A 13,438-nucleotide genomic window follows, 5' to 3' on the forward strand; every position below is an offset into this window, starting at 1 on the left:
AGAACAAACATATAGCTGCAGTTTAGAAACAATGAGTGCTGAATTTTAGTGTGTTTAACGTAAGTGTTATTTGCGCTTTGCTTGGACCTCATTGGCCACAAAACAGAATAAATGTCTCTGCTAGCATACATGCCAGCGTAAATTTTGTGATGGCAAATAGTGAAAAATTAGCAATTGGAATATAAACTGAGATTTTAAATGTAAAATATAACATTTTATAAAATTTGAAATTTATAAAATTTAAAAAAGCAAAAAAAAAAATTAAAAATGAGAAAAAAAGTATTGGACGATGCCAACAACACGCGGTGTTCCCAAGCGGTCCCCCATCTAAGTACTAACCGCGCCCGACGCTGCTTAATTTCGGTGATCGGACGAGAACCGATGTACTCAGCGTGGTATGGTCGTTGGCGAAAGTGGAGTGGCTAGAGAACAAACATATAGCTGCAGTTTAGAAACAATGAGTGCTGAATTTTAGTGTGTTTAACGTAAGTGTGATTTGCGCTTTGATATGCGGCATGCTTGGACCTCATTGGCCACAAAACAGAATAAATGTCTCTGCTAGCATACATGCCAGCGTAAATTTTGTGATGGCAAATAGTGAAAAATTAGCAATTGGAATATAAACTGAGATTTTAAATGTAAAATATAACATTTTATAAAATTTGAAATTTATAAAATTTAAAAAAGCAAAAAAAAAAATTAAAAATGAGAAAAAAAGTATTGGACGATGCCAACAACACGCGGTGTTCCCAAGCGGTCCCCCATCTAAGTACTAACCGCGCCCGACGCTGCTTAATTTCGGTGATCGGACGAGAACCGATGTACTCAGCGTGGTATGGTCGTTGGCGAAAGTGGAGTGGCTAGAGAACAAACATATAGCTGCAGTTTAGAAACAATGAGTGCTGAATTTTAGTGTGTTTAACGTAAGTGTGATTTGCGCTTTTGATATGCGGCATGCTTGGACCTCATTGGCCACAAAACAGAATAAATGTCTCTGCTAGCATACATGCCAGCGTAAATTTTGTGATGGCAAATAGTGAAAAATTAGCAATTGGAATATAAACTGAGATTTTAAATGTAAAATATAACATTTTATACAATTTGAAATTTATAAAATTTAAAAAAGCAAAAAAAAAATTAAAAATGAGAAAAAAAGTATTGGACGATGCCAACAACACGCGGTGTTCCCAAGCGGTCCCCCATCTAAGTACTAACCGCGCCCGACGCTGCTTAATTTCGGTGATCGGACGAGAACCGATGTACTCAGCGTGGTATGGTCGTTGGCGAAAGTGGAGTGGCTAGAGAACAAACATATAGCTGCAGTTTAGAAACAATGAGTGCTGAATTTTAGTGTGTTTAACGTAAGTGTTATTTGCGCTTTGCTTGGACCTCATTGGCCACAAAACAGAATAAATGTCTCTGCTAGCATACATGCCAGCGTAAATTTTGTGATGGCAAATAGTGAAAAATTAGCAATTGGAATATAAACTGAGATTTTAAATGTAAAATATAACATTTTATACAATTTGAAATTTATAAAATTTAAAAAAGCAAAAAAAAAAATTAAAAATGAGAAAAAAAGTATTGGACGATGCCAACAACACGCGGTGTTCCCAAGCGGTCCCCCATCTAAGTACTAACCGCGCCCGACGCTGCTTAATTTCGGTGATCGGACGAGAACCGATGTACTCAGCGTGGTATGGTCGTTGGCGAAAGTGGAGTGGCTAGAGAACAAACATATAGCTGCAGTTTAGAAACAATGAGTGCTGAATTTTAGTGTGTTTAACGTAAGTGTGATTTGCGCTTTTGATATGCGGCATGCTTGGACCTCATTGGCCACAAAACAGAATAAATGTCTCTGCTAGCATACATGCCAGCGTAAATTTTGTGATGGCAAATAGTGAAAAATTAGCAATTGGAATATAAACTGAGATTTTAAATGTAAAATATAACATTTTATACAATTTGAAATTTATAAAATTTAAAAAAGCAAAAAAAAAATTAAAAATGAGAAAAAAAGTATTGGACGATGCCAACAACACGCGGTGTTCCCAAGCGGTCCCCCATCTAAGTACTAACCGCGCCCGACGCTGCTTAATTTCGGTGATCGGACGAGAACCGATGTACTCAGCGTGGTATGGTCGTTGGCGAAAGTGGAGTGGCTAGAGAACAAACATATAGCTGCAGTTTAGAAACAATGAGTGCTGAATTTTAGTGTGTTTAACGTAAGTGTGATTTGCGCTTTTGATATGCGGCATGCTTGGACCTCATTGGCCACAAAACAGAATAAATGTCTCTGCTAGCATACATGCCAGCGTAAATTTTGTGATGGCAAATAGTGAAAAATTAGCAATTGGAATATAAACTGAGATTTTAAATGTAAAATATAACATTTTATACAATTTGAAATTTATAAAATTTAAAAAAGCAAAAAAAAAAATTAAAAATGAGAAAAAAAGTATTGGACGATGCCAACAACACGCGGTGTTCCCAAGCGGTCCCCCATCTAAGTACTAACCGCGCCCGACGCTGCTTAATTTCGGTGATCGGACGAGAACCGATGTACTCAGCGTGGTATGGTCGTTGGCGAAAGTGGAGTGGCTAGAGAACAAACATATAGCTGCAGTTTAGAAACAATGAGTGCTGAATTTTAGTGTGTTTAACGTAAGTGTGATTTGCGCTTTTGATATGCGGCATGCTTGGACCTCATTGGCCACAAAACAGAATAAATGTCTCTGCTAGCATACATGCCAGCGTAAATTTTGTGATGGCAAATAGTGAAAAATTAGCAATTGGAATATAAACTGAGATTTTAAATGTAAAATATAACATTTTATAAAATTTGAAATTTATAAAATTTAAAAAAGCAAAAAAAAAAATTAAAAATGAGAAAAAAAGTATTGGACGATGCCAACAACACGCGGTGTTCCCAAGCGGTCCCCCATCTAAGTACTAACCGCGCCCGACGCTGCTTAATTTCGGTGATCGGACGAGAACCGATGTACTCAGCGTGGTATGGTCGTTGGCGAAAGTGGAGTGGCTAGAGAACAAACATATAGCTGCAGTTTAGAAACAATGAGTGCTGAATTTTAGTGTGTTTAACGTAAGTGTGATTTGCGCTTTGCTTGGACCTCATTGGCCACAAAACAGAATAAATGTCTCTGCTAGCATACATGCCAGCGTAAATTTTGTGATGGCAAATAGTGAAAAATTAGCAATTGGAATATAAACTGAGATTTTAAATGTAAAATATAACATTTTATACAATTTGAAATTTATAAAATTTAAAAAAGCAAAAAAAAAATTAAAAATGAGAAAAAAAGTATTGGACGATGCCAACAACACGCGGTGTTCCCAAGCGGTCCCCCATCTAAGTACTAACCGCGCCCGACGCTGCTTAATTTCGGTGATCGGACGAGAACCGATGTACTCAGCGTGGTATGGTCGTTGGCGAAAGTGGAGTGGCTAGAGAACAAACATATAGCTGCAGTTTAGAAACAATGAGTGCTGAATTTTAGTGTGTTTAACGTAAGTGTGATTTGCGCTTTGATATGCGGCATGCTTGGACCTCATTGGCCACAAAACAGAATAAATGTCTCTGCTAGCATACATGCCAGCGTAAATTTTGTGATGGCAAATAGTGAAAAATTAGCAATTGGAATATAAACTGAGATTTTAAATGTAAAATATAACATTTTATACAATTTGAAATTTATAAAATTTAAAAAAGCAAAAAAAAAATTAAAAATGAGAAAAAAAGTATTGGACGATGCCAACAACACGCGGTGTTCCCAAGCGGTCCCCCATCTAAGTACTAACCGCGCCCGACGCTGCTTAATTTCGGTGATCGGACGAGAACCGATGTACTCAGCGTGGTATGGTCGTTGGCGAAAGTGGAGTGGCTAGAGAACAAACATATAGCTGCAGTTTAGAAACAATGAGTGCTGAATTTTAGTGTGTTTAACGTAAGTGTGATTTGCGCTTTGCTTGGACCTCATTGGCCACAAAACAGAATAAATGTCTCTGCTAGCATACATGCCAGCGTAAATTTTGTGATGGCAAATAGTGAAAAATTAGCAATTGGAATATAAACTGAGATTTTAAATGTAAAATATAACATTTTATACAATTTGAAATTTATAAAATTTAAAAAAGCAAAAAAAAAAATTAAAAATGAGAAAAAAAGTATTGGACGATGCCAACAACACGCGGTGTTCCCAAGCGGTCCCCCATCTAAGTACTAACCGCGCCCGACGCTGCTTAATTTCGGTGATCGGACGAGAACCGATGTACTCAGCGTGGTATGGTCGTTGGCGAAAGTGGAGTGGCTAGAGAACAAACATATAGCTGCAGTTTAGAAACAATGAGTGCTGAATTTTAGTGTGTTTAACGTAAGTGTGATTTGCGCTTTTGATATGCGGCATGCTTGGACCTCATTGGCCACAAAACAGAATAAATGTCTCTGCTAGCATACATGCCAGCGTAAATTTTGTGATGGCAAATAGTGAAAAATTAGCAATTGGAATATAAACTGAGATTTTAAATGTAAAATATAACATTTTATACAATTTGAAATTTATAAAATTTAAAAAAGCAAAAAAAAAAATTAAAAATGAGAAAAAAAGTATTGGACGATGCCAACAACACGCGGTGTTCCCAAGCGGTCCCCCATCTAAGTACTAACCGCGCCCGACGCTGCTTAATTTCGGTGATCGGACGAGAACCGATGTACTCAGCGTGGTATGGTCGTTGGCGAAAGTGGAGTGGCTAGAGAACAAACATATAGCTGCAGTTTAGAAACAATGAGTGCTGAATTTTAGTGTGTTTAACGTAAGTGTGATTTGCGCTTTGATATGCGGCATGCTTGGACCTCATTGGCCACAAAACAGAATAAATGTCTCTGCTAGCATACATGCCAGCGTAAATTTTGTGATGGCAAATAGTGAAAAATTAGCAATTGGAATATAAACTGAGATTTTAAATGTAAAATATAACATTTTATACAATTTGAAATTTATAAAATTTAAAAAAGCAAAAAAAAAATTAAAAATGAGAAAAAAAGTATTGGACGATGCCAACAACACGCGGTGTTCCCAAGCGGTCCCCCATCTAAGTACTAACCGCGCCCGACGCTGCTTAATTTCGGTGATCGGACGAGAACCGATGTACTCAGCGTGGTATGGTCGTTGGCGAAAGTGGAGTGGCTAGAGAACAAACATATAGCTGCAGTTTAGAAACAATGAGTGCTGAATTTTAGTGTGTTTAACGTAAGTGTTATTTGCGCTTTGCTTGGACCTCATTGGCCACAAAACAGAATAAATGTCTCTGCTAGCATACATGCCAGCGTAAATTTTGTGATGGCAAATAGTGAAAAATTAGCAATTGGAATATAAACTGAGATTTTAAATGTAAAATATAACATTTTATACAATTTGAAATTTATAAAATTTAAAAAAGCAAAAAAAAAAATTAAAAATGAGAAAAAAAGTATTGGACGATGCCAACAACACGCGGTGTTCCCAAGCGGTCCCCCATCTAAGTACTAACCGCGCCCGACGCTGCTTAATTTCGGTGATCGGACGAGAACCGATGTACTCAGCGTGGTATGGTCGTTGGCGAAAGTGGAGTGGCTAGAGAACAAACATATAGCTGCAGTTTAGAAACAATGAGTGCTGAATTTTAGTGTGTTTAACGTAAGTGTGATTTGCGCTTTTGATATGCGGCATGCTTGGACCTCATTGGCCACAAAACAGAATAAATGTCTCTGCTAGCATACATGCCAGCGTAAATTTTGTGATGGCAAATAGTGAAAAATTAGCAATTGGAATATAAACTGAGATTTTAAATGTAAAATATAACATTTTATACAATTTGAAATTTATAAAATTTAAAAAAGCAAAAAAAAAATTAAAAATGAGAAAAAAAGTATTGGACGATGCCAACAACACGCGGTGTTCCCAAGCGGTCCCCCATCTAAGTACTAACCGCGCCCGACGCTGCTTAATTTCGGTGATCGGACGAGAACCGATGTACTCAGCGTGGTATGGTCGTTGGCGAAAGTGGAGTGGCTAGAGAACAAACATATAGCTGCAGTTTAGAAACAATGAGTGCTGAATTTTAGTGTGTTTAACGTAAGTGTGATTTGCGCTTTTGATATGCGGCATGCTTGGACCTCATTGGCCACAAAACAGAATAAATGTCTCTGCTAGCATACATGCCAGCGTAAATTTTGTGATGGCAAATAGTGAAAAATTAGCAATTGGAATATAAACTGAGATTTTAAATGTAAAATATAACATTTTATACAATTTGAAATTTATAAAATTTAAAAAAGCAAAAAAAAAATTAAAAATGAGAAAAAAAGTATTGGACGATGCCAACAACACGCGGTGTTCCCAAGCGGTCCCCCATCTAAGTACTAACCGCGCCCGACGCTGCTTAATTTCGGTGATCGGACGAGAACCGATGTACTCAGCGTGGTATGGTCGTTGGCGAAAGTGGAGTGGCTAGAGAACAAACATATAGCTGCAGTTTAGAAACAATGAGTGCTGAATTTTAGTGTGTTTAACGTAAGTGTTATTTGCGCTTTGCTTGGACCTCATTGGCCACAAAACAGAATAAATGTCTCTGCTAGCATACATGCCAGCGTAAATTTTGTGATGGCAAATAGTGAAAAATTAGCAATTGGAATATAAACTGAGATTTTAAATGTAAAATATAACATTTTATAAAATTTGAAATTTATAAAATTTAAAAAAGCAAAAAAAAAAATTAAAAATGAGAAAAAAAGTATTGGACGATGCCAACAACACGCGGTGTTCCCAAGCGGTCCCCCATCTAAGTACTAACCGCGCCCGACGCTGCTTAATTTCGGTGATCGGACGAGAACCGATGTACTCAGCGTGGTATGGTCGTTGGCGAAAGTGGAGTGGCTAGAGAACAAACATATAGCTGCAGTTTAGAAACAATGAGTGCTGAATTTTAGTGTGTTTAACGTAAGTGTGATTTGCGCTTTTGATATGCGGCATGCTTGGACCTCATTGGCCACAAAACAGAATAAATGTCTCTGCTAGCATACATGCCAGCGTAAATTTTGTGATGGCAAATAGTGAAAAATTAGCAATTGGAATATAAACTGAGATTTTAAATGTAAAATATAACATTTTATACAATTTGAAATTTATAAAATTTAAAAAAGCAAAAAAAAAAATTAAAAATGAGAAAAAAAGTATTGGACGATGCCAACAACACGCGGTGTTCCCAAGCGGTCCCCCATCTAAGTACTAACCGCGCCCGACGCTGCTTAATTTCGGTGATCGGACGAGAACCGATGTACTCAGCGTGGTATGGTCGTTGGCGAAAGTGGAGTGGCTAGAGAACAAACATATAGCTGCAGTTTAGAAACAATGAGTGCTGAATTTTAGTGTGTTTAACGTAAGTGTTATTTGCGCTTTGCTTGGACCTCATTGGCCACAAAACAGAATAAATGTCTCTGCTAGCATACATGCCAGCGTAAATTTTGTGATGGCAAATAGTGAAAAATTAGCAATTGGAATATAAACTGAGATTTTAAATGTAAAATATAACATTTTATAAAATTTGAAATTTATAAAATTTAAAAAAGCAAAAAAAAAAATTAAAAATGAGAAAAAAAGTATTGGACGATGCCAACAACACGCGGTGTTCCCAAGCGGTCCCCCATCTAAGTACTAACCGCGCCCGACGCTGCTTAATTTCGGTGATCGGACGAGAACCGATGTACTCAGCGTGGTATGGTCGTTGGCGAAAGTGGAGTGGCTAGAGAACAAACATATAGCTGCAGTTTAGAAACAATGAGTGCTGAATTTTAGTGTGTTTAACGTAAGTGTGATTTGCGCTTTTGATATGCGGCATGCTTGGACCTCATTGGCCACAAAACAGAATAAATGTCTCTGCTAGCATACATGCCAGCGTAAATTTTGTGATGGCAAATAGTGAAAAATTAGCAATTGGAATATAAACTGAGATTTTAAATGTAAAATATAACATTTTATACAATTTGAAATTTATAAAATTTAAAAAAGCAAAAAAAAAATTAAAAATGAGAAAAAAAGTATTGGACGATGCCAACAACACGCGGTGTTCCCAAGCGGTCCCCCATCTAAGTACTAACCGCGCCCGACGCTGCTTAATTTCGGTGATCGGACGAGAACCGATGTACTCAGCGTGGTATGGTCGTTGGCGAAAGTGGAGTGGCTAGAGAACAAACATATAGCTGCAGTTTAGAAACAATGAGTGCTGAATTTTAGTGTGTTTAACGTAAGTGTTATTTGCGCTTTGCTTGGACCTCATTGGCCACAAAACAGAATAAATGTCTCTGCTAGCATACATGCCAGCGTAAATTTTGTGATGGCAAATAGTGAAAAATTAGCAATTGGAATATAAACTGAGATTTTAAATGTAAAATATAACATTTTATACAATTTGAAATTTATAAAATTTAAAAAAGCAAAAAAAAAATTAAAAATGAGAAAAAAAGTATTGGACGATGCCAACAACACGCGGTGTTCCCAAGCGGTCCCCCATCTAAGTACTAACCGCGCCCGACGCTGCTTAATTTCGGTGATCGGACGAGAACCGATGTACTCAGCGTGGTATGGTCGTTGGCGAAAGTGGAGTGGCTAGAGAACAAACATATAGCTGCAGTTTAGAAACAATGAGTGCTGAATTTTAGTGTGTTTAACGTAAGTGTGATTTGCGCTTTTGATATGCGGCATGCTTGGACCTCATTGGCCACAAAACAGAATAAATGTCTCTGCTAGCATACATGCCAGCGTAAATTTTGTGATGGCAAATAGTGAAAAATTAGCAATTGGAATATAAACTGAGATTTTAAATGTAAAATATAACATTTTATACAATTTGAAATTTATAAAATTTAAAAAAGCAAAAAAAAAATTAAAAATGAGAAAAAAAGTATTGGACGATGCCAACAACACGCGGTGTTCCCAAGCGGTCCCCCATCTAAGTACTAACCGCGCCCGACGCTGCTTAATTTCGGTGATCGGACGAGAACCGATGTACTCAGCGTGGTATGGTCGTTGGCGAAAGTGGAGTGGCTAGAGAACAAACATATAGCTGCAGTTTAGAAACAATGAGTGCTGAATTTTAGTGTGTTTAACGTAAGTGTTATTTGCGCTTTGCTTGGACCTCATTGGCCACAAAACAGAATAAATGTCTCTGCTAGCATACATGCCAGCGTAAATTTTGTGATGGCAAATAGTGAAAAATTAGCAATTGGAATATAAACTGAGATTTTAAATGTAAAATATAACATTTTATAAAATTTGAAATTTATAAAATTTAAAAAAGCAAAAAAAAAAATTAAAAATGAGAAAAAAGTATTGGACGATGCCAACAACACGCGGTGTTCCCAAGCGGTCCCCCATCTAAGTACTAACCGCGCCCGACGCTGCTTAATTTCGGTGATCGGACGAGAACCGATGTACTCAGCGTGGTATGGTCGTTGGCGAAAGTGGAGTGGCTAGAGAACAAACATATAGCTGCAGTTTAGAAACAATGAGTGCTGAATTTTAGTGTGTTTAACGTAAGTGTGATTTGCGCTTTTGATATGCGGCATGCTTGGACCTCATTGGCCACAAAACAGAATAAATGTCTCTGCTAGCATACATGCCAGCGTAAATTTTGTGATGGCAAATAGTGAAAAATTAGCAATTGGAATATAAACTGAGATTTTAAATGTAAAATATAACATTTTATACAATTTGAAATTTATAAAATTTAAAAAAGCAAAAAAAAAATTAAAAATGAGAAAAAAAGTATTGGACGATGCCAACAACACGCGGTGTTCCCAAGCGGTCCCCCATCTAAGTACTAACCGCGCCCGACGCTGCTTAATTTCGGTGATCGGACGAGAACCGATGTACTCAGCGTGGTATGGTCGTTGGCGAAAGTGGAGTGGCTAGAGAACAAACATATAGCTGCAGTTTAGAAACAATGAGTGCTGAATTTTAGTGTGTTTAACGTAAGTGTTATTTGCGCTTTGCTTGGACCTCATTGGCCACAAAACAGAATAAATGTCTCTGCTAGCATACATGCCAGCGTAAATTTTGTGATGGCAAATAGTGAAAAATTAGCAATTGGAATATAAACTGAGATTTTAAATGTAAAATATAACATTTTATACAATTTGAAATTTATAAAATTTAAAAAAGCAAAAAAAAAATTAAAAATGAGAAAAAAAGTATTGGACGATGCCAACAACACGCGGTGTTCCCAAGCGGTCCCCCATCTAAGTACTAACCGCGCCCGACGCTGCTTAATTTCGGTGATCGGACGAGAACCGATGTACTCAGCGTGGTATGGTCGTTGGCGAAAGTGGAGTGGCTAGAGAACAAACATATAGCTGCAGTTTAGAAACAATGAGTGCTGAATTTTAGTGTGTTTAACGTAAGTGTGATTTGCGCTTTTGATATGCGGCATGCTTGGACCTCATTGGCCACAAAACAGAATAAATGTCTCTGCTAGCATACATGCCAGCGTAAATTTTGTGATGGCAAATAGTGAAAAATTAGCAATTGGAATATAAACTGAGATTTTAAATGTAAAATATAACATTTTATACAATTTGAAATTTATAAAATTTAAAAAAGCAAAAAAAAAATTAAAAATGAGAAAAAAAGTATTGGACGATGCCAACAACACGCGGTGTTCCCAAGCGGTCCCCCATCTAAGTACTAACCGCGCCCGACGCTGCTTAATTTCGGTGATCGGACGAGAACCGATGTACTCAGCGTGGTATGGTCGTTGGCGAAAGTGGAGTGGCTAGAGAACAAACATATAGCTGCAGTTTAGAAACAATGAGTGCTGAATTTTAGTGTGTTTAACGTAAGTGTGATTTGCGCTTTTGATATGCGGCATGCTTGGACCTCATTGGCCACAAAACAGAATAAATGTCTCTGCTAGCATACATGCCAGCGTAAATTTTGTGATGGCAAATAGTGAAAAATTAGCAATTGGAATATAAACTGAGATTTTAAATGTAAAATATAACATTTTATAAAATTTGAAATTTATAAAATTTAAAAAAGCAAAAAAAAAATTAAAAATGAGAAAAAAAGTATTGGACGATGCCAACAACACGCGGTGTTCCCAAGCGGTCCCCCATCTAAGTACTAACCGCGCCCGACGCTGCTTAATTTCGGTGATCGGACGAGAACCGATGTACTCAGCGTGGTATGGTCGTTGGCGAAAGTGGAGTGGCTAGAGAACAAACATATAGCTGCAGTTTAGAAACAATGAGTGCTGAATTTTAGTGTGTTTAACGTAAGTGTTATTTGCGCTTTGCTTGGACCTCATTGGCCACAAAACAGAATAAATGTCTCTGCTAGCATACATGCCAGCGTAAATTTTGTGATGGCAAATAGTGAAAAATTAGCAATTGGAATATAAACTGAGATTTTAAATGTAAAATATAACATTTTATACAATTTGAAATTTATAAAATTTAAAAAAGCAAAAAAAAAAATTAAAAATGAGAAAAAAAGTATTGGACGATGCCAACAACACGCGGTGTTCCCAAGCGGTCCCCCATCTAAGTACTAACCGCGCCCGACGCTGCTTAATTTCGGTGATCGGACGAGAACCGATGTACTCAGCGTGGTATGGTCGTTGGCGAAAGTGGAGTGGCTAGAGAACAAACATATAGCTGCAGTTTAGAAACAATGAGTGCTGAATTTTAGTGTGTTTAACGTAAGTGTGATTTGCGCTTTGATATGCGGCATGCTTGGACCTCATTGGCCACAAAACAGAATAAATGTCTCTGCTAGCATACATGCCAGCGTAAATTTTGTGATGGCAAATAGTGAAAAATTAGCAATTGGAATATAAACTGAGATTTTAAATGTAAAATATAACATTTTATACAATTTGAAATTTATAAAATTTAAAAAAGCAAAAAAAAAATTAAAAATGAGAAAAAAAGTATTGGACGATGCCAACAACACGCGGTGTTCCCAAGCGGTCCCCCATCTAAGTACTAACCGCGCCCGACGCTGCTTAATTTCGGTGATCGGACGAGAACCGATGTACTCAGCGTGGTATGGTCGTTGGCGAAAGTGGAGTGGCTAGAGAACAAACATATAGCTGCAGTTTAGAAACAATGAGTGCTGAATTTTAGTGTGTTTAACGTAAGTGTGATTTGCGCTTTTGATATGCGGCATGCTTGGACCTCATTGGCCACAAAACAGAATAAATGTCTCTGCTAGCATACATGCCAGCGTAAATTTTGTGATGGCAAATAGTGAAAAATTAGCAATTGGAATATAAACTGAGATTTTAAATGTAAAATATAACATTTTATACAATTTGAAATTTATAAAATTTAAAAAAGCAAAAAAAAAATTAAAAATGAGAAAAAAAGTATTGGACGATGCCAACAACACGCGGTGTTCCCAAGCGGTCCCCCATCTAAGTACTAACCGCGCCCGACGCTGCTTAATTTCGGTGATCGGACGAGAACCGATGTACTCAGCGTGGTATGGTCGTTGGCGAAAGTGGAGTGGCTAGAGAACAAACATATAGCTGCAGTTTAGAAACAATGAGTGCTGAATTTTAGTGTGTTTAACGTAAGTGTTATTTGCGCTTTGCTTGGACCTCATTGGCCACAAAACAGAATAAATGTCTCTGCTAGCATACATGCCAGCGTAAATTTTGTGATGGCAAATAGTGAAAAATTAGCAATTGGAATATAAACTGAGATTTTAAATGTAAAATATAACATTTTATAAAATTTGAAATTTATAAAATTTAAAAAAGCAAAAAAAAAAATTAAAAATGAGAAAAAAAGTATTGGACGATGCCAACAACACGCGGTGTTCCCAAGCGGTCCCCCATCTAAGTACTAACCGCGCCCGACGCTGCTTAATTTCGGTGATCGGACGAGAACCGATGTACTCAGCGTGGTATGGTCGTTGGCGAAAGTGGAGTGGCTAGAGAACAAACATATAGCTGCAGTTTAGAAACAATGAGTGCTGAATTTTAGTGTGTTTAACGTAAGTGTTATTTGCGCTTTGCTTGGACCTCATTGGCCACAAAACAGAATAAATGTCTCTGCTAGCATACATGCCAGCGTAAATTTTGTGATGGCAAATAGTGAAAAATTAGCAATTGGAATATAAACTGAGATTTTAAATGTAAAATATAACATTTTATACAATTTGAAATTTATAAAATTTAAAAAAGCAAAAAAAAAATTAAAAATGAGAAAAAAAGTATTGGACGATGCCAACAACACGCGGTGTTCCCAAGCGGTCCCCCATCTAAGTACTAACCGCGCCCGACGCTGCTTAATTTCGGTGATCGGACGAGAACCGATGTACTCAGCGTGGTATGGTCGTTGGCGAAAGTGGAGTGGCTAGAGAACAAACATATAGCTGCA

General features: G+C 37.4%; 31 non-coding genes across 31 annotated transcripts; all 31 read right to left on the reverse strand.

Annotated features, from left to right (window-relative positions):
• Positions 1–290: 290 nt before the first annotated feature.
• LOC115483552 lies at positions 291–409 on the reverse strand. The gene has a single exon (XR_003944430.1). It is a non-coding gene; the product is annotated as a 5S ribosomal RNA (ribosomal RNA).
• A 319-nt stretch (positions 410–728) lies between these two features.
• On the reverse strand, positions 729–847 carry LOC115483553. The gene has a single exon (XR_003944431.1). It is a non-coding gene; the product is annotated as a 5S ribosomal RNA (ribosomal RNA).
• A 319-nt stretch (positions 848–1,166) lies between these two features.
• On the reverse strand, positions 1,167–1,285 carry LOC115483555. Its single transcript, XR_003944433.1, has one exon. It is a non-coding gene; the product is annotated as a 5S ribosomal RNA (ribosomal RNA).
• A 307-nt stretch (positions 1,286–1,592) lies between these two features.
• LOC115483556 lies at positions 1,593–1,711 on the reverse strand. Its single transcript, XR_003944434.1, has one exon. It is a non-coding gene; the product is annotated as a 5S ribosomal RNA (ribosomal RNA).
• Positions 1,712–2,030: 319 nt separating this feature from the next.
• Positions 2,031–2,149, reverse strand: LOC115483557. The gene has a single exon (XR_003944435.1). It is a non-coding gene; the product is annotated as a 5S ribosomal RNA (ribosomal RNA).
• Positions 2,150–2,469: 320 nt separating this feature from the next.
• On the reverse strand, positions 2,470–2,588 carry LOC115483558. Its single transcript, XR_003944436.1, has one exon. It is a non-coding gene; the product is annotated as a 5S ribosomal RNA (ribosomal RNA).
• A 320-nt stretch (positions 2,589–2,908) lies between these two features.
• On the reverse strand, positions 2,909–3,027 carry LOC115483559. The gene has a single exon (XR_003944437.1). It is a non-coding gene; the product is annotated as a 5S ribosomal RNA (ribosomal RNA).
• A 306-nt stretch (positions 3,028–3,333) lies between these two features.
• Positions 3,334–3,452, reverse strand: LOC115483560. The gene has a single exon (XR_003944438.1). It is a non-coding gene; the product is annotated as a 5S ribosomal RNA (ribosomal RNA).
• A 318-nt stretch (positions 3,453–3,770) lies between these two features.
• On the reverse strand, positions 3,771–3,889 carry LOC115483561. Its single transcript, XR_003944439.1, has one exon. It is a non-coding gene; the product is annotated as a 5S ribosomal RNA (ribosomal RNA).
• Positions 3,890–4,196: 307 nt separating this feature from the next.
• Positions 4,197–4,315, reverse strand: LOC115483562. Its single transcript, XR_003944440.1, has one exon. It is a non-coding gene; the product is annotated as a 5S ribosomal RNA (ribosomal RNA).
• Positions 4,316–4,635: 320 nt separating this feature from the next.
• Positions 4,636–4,754, reverse strand: LOC115483563. Its single transcript, XR_003944441.1, has one exon. It is a non-coding gene; the product is annotated as a 5S ribosomal RNA (ribosomal RNA).
• Positions 4,755–5,072: 318 nt separating this feature from the next.
• Positions 5,073–5,191, reverse strand: LOC115483564. Its single transcript, XR_003944442.1, has one exon. It is a non-coding gene; the product is annotated as a 5S ribosomal RNA (ribosomal RNA).
• A 307-nt stretch (positions 5,192–5,498) lies between these two features.
• On the reverse strand, positions 5,499–5,617 carry LOC115483566. The gene has a single exon (XR_003944444.1). It is a non-coding gene; the product is annotated as a 5S ribosomal RNA (ribosomal RNA).
• Positions 5,618–5,936: 319 nt separating this feature from the next.
• LOC115483567 lies at positions 5,937–6,055 on the reverse strand. The gene has a single exon (XR_003944445.1). It is a non-coding gene; the product is annotated as a 5S ribosomal RNA (ribosomal RNA).
• Positions 6,056–6,374: 319 nt separating this feature from the next.
• Positions 6,375–6,493, reverse strand: LOC115483568. The gene has a single exon (XR_003944446.1). It is a non-coding gene; the product is annotated as a 5S ribosomal RNA (ribosomal RNA).
• Positions 6,494–6,800: 307 nt separating this feature from the next.
• On the reverse strand, positions 6,801–6,919 carry LOC115483569. Its single transcript, XR_003944447.1, has one exon. It is a non-coding gene; the product is annotated as a 5S ribosomal RNA (ribosomal RNA).
• Positions 6,920–7,239: 320 nt separating this feature from the next.
• Positions 7,240–7,358, reverse strand: LOC115483570. Its single transcript, XR_003944448.1, has one exon. It is a non-coding gene; the product is annotated as a 5S ribosomal RNA (ribosomal RNA).
• Positions 7,359–7,665: 307 nt separating this feature from the next.
• Positions 7,666–7,784, reverse strand: LOC115483571. Its single transcript, XR_003944449.1, has one exon. It is a non-coding gene; the product is annotated as a 5S ribosomal RNA (ribosomal RNA).
• A 319-nt stretch (positions 7,785–8,103) lies between these two features.
• Positions 8,104–8,222, reverse strand: LOC115483572. The gene has a single exon (XR_003944450.1). It is a non-coding gene; the product is annotated as a 5S ribosomal RNA (ribosomal RNA).
• A 306-nt stretch (positions 8,223–8,528) lies between these two features.
• Positions 8,529–8,647, reverse strand: LOC115483573. Its single transcript, XR_003944451.1, has one exon. It is a non-coding gene; the product is annotated as a 5S ribosomal RNA (ribosomal RNA).
• Positions 8,648–8,966: 319 nt separating this feature from the next.
• Positions 8,967–9,085, reverse strand: LOC115483574. Its single transcript, XR_003944452.1, has one exon. It is a non-coding gene; the product is annotated as a 5S ribosomal RNA (ribosomal RNA).
• Positions 9,086–9,391: 306 nt separating this feature from the next.
• On the reverse strand, positions 9,392–9,510 carry LOC115483575. The gene has a single exon (XR_003944453.1). It is a non-coding gene; the product is annotated as a 5S ribosomal RNA (ribosomal RNA).
• A 319-nt stretch (positions 9,511–9,829) lies between these two features.
• LOC115483577 lies at positions 9,830–9,948 on the reverse strand. The gene has a single exon (XR_003944455.1). It is a non-coding gene; the product is annotated as a 5S ribosomal RNA (ribosomal RNA).
• Positions 9,949–10,254: 306 nt separating this feature from the next.
• Positions 10,255–10,373, reverse strand: LOC115483578. Its single transcript, XR_003944456.1, has one exon. It is a non-coding gene; the product is annotated as a 5S ribosomal RNA (ribosomal RNA).
• Positions 10,374–10,692: 319 nt separating this feature from the next.
• LOC115483579 lies at positions 10,693–10,811 on the reverse strand. Its single transcript, XR_003944457.1, has one exon. It is a non-coding gene; the product is annotated as a 5S ribosomal RNA (ribosomal RNA).
• A 319-nt stretch (positions 10,812–11,130) lies between these two features.
• Positions 11,131–11,249, reverse strand: LOC115483580. Its single transcript, XR_003944458.1, has one exon. It is a non-coding gene; the product is annotated as a 5S ribosomal RNA (ribosomal RNA).
• Positions 11,250–11,556: 307 nt separating this feature from the next.
• Positions 11,557–11,675, reverse strand: LOC115483581. Its single transcript, XR_003944459.1, has one exon. It is a non-coding gene; the product is annotated as a 5S ribosomal RNA (ribosomal RNA).
• A 318-nt stretch (positions 11,676–11,993) lies between these two features.
• Positions 11,994–12,112, reverse strand: LOC115483582. The gene has a single exon (XR_003944460.1). It is a non-coding gene; the product is annotated as a 5S ribosomal RNA (ribosomal RNA).
• Positions 12,113–12,431: 319 nt separating this feature from the next.
• LOC115483583 lies at positions 12,432–12,550 on the reverse strand. The gene has a single exon (XR_003944461.1). It is a non-coding gene; the product is annotated as a 5S ribosomal RNA (ribosomal RNA).
• Positions 12,551–12,857: 307 nt separating this feature from the next.
• On the reverse strand, positions 12,858–12,976 carry LOC115483584. The gene has a single exon (XR_003944462.1). It is a non-coding gene; the product is annotated as a 5S ribosomal RNA (ribosomal RNA).
• Positions 12,977–13,282: 306 nt separating this feature from the next.
• On the reverse strand, positions 13,283–13,401 carry LOC115483585. The gene has a single exon (XR_003944463.1). It is a non-coding gene; the product is annotated as a 5S ribosomal RNA (ribosomal RNA).
• Positions 13,402–13,438: the final 37 nt, after the last annotated feature.

The sequence above is a fragment of the Drosophila hydei genome, unplaced genomic scaffold (genome assembly GCF_003285905.1).
Source record: "Drosophila hydei strain 15085-1641.00,03,60 unplaced genomic scaffold, DhydRS2 tig00008138-arrow-arrow-pilon, whole genome shotgun sequence".
Taxonomy (NCBI): Eukaryota; Metazoa; Arthropoda; class Insecta; order Diptera; family Drosophilidae; genus Drosophila; species Drosophila hydei.